This window comes from Montipora capricornis, chromosome 8 (assembly GCF_036669925.1).
Source record: "Montipora capricornis isolate CH-2021 chromosome 8, ASM3666992v2, whole genome shotgun sequence".
NCBI classification, from domain to species: Eukaryota; Metazoa; Cnidaria; class Anthozoa; order Scleractinia; family Acroporidae; genus Montipora; species Montipora capricornis.
In genome coordinates, this window is record NC_090890.1 from 13,217,955 (window position 1) to 13,220,454 (window position 2,500).

Sequence of the window (2,500 nt, forward strand, 5' to 3'; positions counted from 1 at the left end):
TTCTGATAGTCACATAGTCACGGTCAAGCTAGATGATGTGCACGTGGGTGTTTGTTTTTGTTTTTTTTTTTTTTTAACTAGAAACTGTCATTAAAATCAAATATATAGATTTAGCCAAGCCTGAAGTGGAGCTCCCGGGGTTATTTATTCTTATTGGCTGTACAGTTAGTGAAAATAAAGGGTTTTGGAATTGTCAATGTTTAAAGAACGAGTAAGACATATTTTTGAATGCCTCGGCGGTTGGTCGGTGAAATTCAGTGTCAAAGAACGAGTAAGGTATATCTTTGAGTGTATCCGCGGCTCGTCGGTGAAATTTAATGTTCAAACCAGGCTTTAGAAAATGTTTCCCAAAGCAAAAGGGAGAAATTTGATCGGCATGTGATGGAGTACGAAAACAAAGAAGAAAAACAATAGTCTTCCTGTCTTTCGTTTTCGTTCGACACATCTTGAGATAATAAGCAAACCTCTCGACAGCGCGCGTAAATGTCAACCAATGGAAAAGTTTCGTGATTACGCCTGCTATTTATTATTACAGGCCTGACACTTTTTTGCGACTGTAAGTAACTGTCTGGAGAACAATGGCCATTCTGCGCGACGTTTTGTTTCTGCACTTACCAGAAGTTAATAGAACTAGACCCTCCGTGAGGGTACACTGGGTTGCCTGTGGTACGTGCAGCGTTCCACGCATTTTTTTTCAAGTTGGGGGGGGGTCACTCAGAAGTCATACCAGAAGTCATACCACTCGATGTATAAAATCTTTCTTTCCTTACAAGGACCGTATTAATCGTTCACAACAATCCAGAGTTATTTACAGAGCAAATTGTTGGGATTGTAATGGTTTTTACATCGGTAAAACTAAACGGCGGCTTCACGATAGAAAAACCGAACATTTTAAGGCCCTAGCTAAAAATGACAATACTTCAGCCATTGCTGACCACGTCAAGGCCACTGGACATAACATCAAGTGGGATCATTTTGATATTTTAGCGAAGGGCAAAACTGACTATCATTGTAAAATAAAAGAGACCTTCTTTATTCAAGAACAAGAGCCAGCATTCAACGTCAACGTCGGAAGAGAAAAGCTGATGCTTTATTAATCTTTTCTGTTTTTATTATAAGTATAATGATAATTATTATATATTTTACTGTTAAGTATTTGCTTAATCTAGGTTCCAGTCCCCTCATCCGCTTTGTTCTATATAAATAGCTGTTTTAAATTTCAACGGTTACTTTTGAAAATGTATGTAGAGCACATACGAAACGTCAAGTCATAGTTAAAATGAACAAGTTCAATATGTTTATCACTGCTGTTTGTGTCTTATTTTTGATCATACCAGAAGTCATACCAGCAGAGGCCCTTTGGCTCACAGGTCCTCACACGTTCGTACGACGAAACAGATCCTTTTCTGAGGTTAAAAACCTGGCTACCGGCCTATTAATTAATCATTTGTCAGAAAGAAGAAATTCCTGTCCTCTTTAAAAAAAATTGACACGCATTGCTTACGTGTGGTAGTGAAGTAACACAGCGATTTATTCCATAATGTCAACTGAGCTGTGTGTTGTCTTCCAGGAGATTCAAGTTGTCATTGCGTAATCTGTAGCTCTAACAGTGCACGATATTGTTTTGGTATTGTCTATCATTGTAGTGCCATGGTAGGAGTCTTCGGTAAATAGCCTGAGAAGACATGTGGTTACTAGCAAAGTACTGAGCCCACAAAGATTGAAGAAAATAAATGGGAAGTGAAAAACATTGTCTTCTGGGATGACATGTTGACAGTTGTCTTTGCGTAATATGTAGGTCTAACATTACACGATATTGTTTTGGTATTGTCTATCATTGTAGCGCCATGGTAGAAGTCTTAGATAAATAGCCCCTTGAGAAGACATGTGGTTACTAGCAAAGTACTGAACCCAGAGAGATTGAAGAGAATAAAAGGGAATCGAGAAACATTGGCTTCTGGGCTGACATGTTGATCATGCAACTTCTTTCCACCACAAGTGTAAGCGTGCACTGACAGCATCTGACAGCTTTGTAAACAAAAGTTGAAAGCTGAGCGACCTAAGAAATATACCACTCAGTAACAGAAGCATAGGACCGAAAATTCTATTTTAATGCTATCAAATGCGAACCAAGCAAGATACAGATTTTGTTAGCTTGCTTTATGCAAAACAAATATTGAAGTAAAAGTAAATAAATATGGATACACAATTTTTAAGAAGAGCAGAAGGAAGTTTCAGGACGGTCGATCGAGCATAAAATATTTTGCCATCGGTAACAAAATCTACGACATGAAAACAACATTAATTTTGAACCACGAATATAAAAAGTTACCATCAGCAGGCAACAGTTTGTTTCCTGCCCCCGTCTTCTCTACCAAATAAAAGTCGAGTAAAGAAGAAAGGAATTATCCGGAATAAAAGGCCCTTTTTATTCTAACTAATTACCAATAATTAATTTCATCAGCAGCTTAAAGTTGGCGTTTTCATTGTAAATTAGTAC

At 37.8% G+C, this 2,500-nt stretch overlaps 1 protein-coding gene across 3 annotated transcripts in view; it reads left to right on the top strand.

Annotated features, from left to right (window-relative positions):
- LOC138059101 (NLR family CARD domain-containing protein 3-like) overlaps nucleotides 1-205 on the top strand; it is a 31,920-nt gene extending 31,715 nt beyond the window's left edge. For all 3 annotated transcript variants that reach the window (XM_068904619.1, XM_068904618.1, XM_068904620.1), the window contains one exon: nucleotides 1-205. This exon is cut by the window's left edge and continues 3,654 nt beyond it. The gene's annotated coding sequence lies outside the window, so the exon portion shown is untranslated.
- The last annotated feature ends 2,295 nt before the right edge of the window (nucleotides 206-2,500 follow it).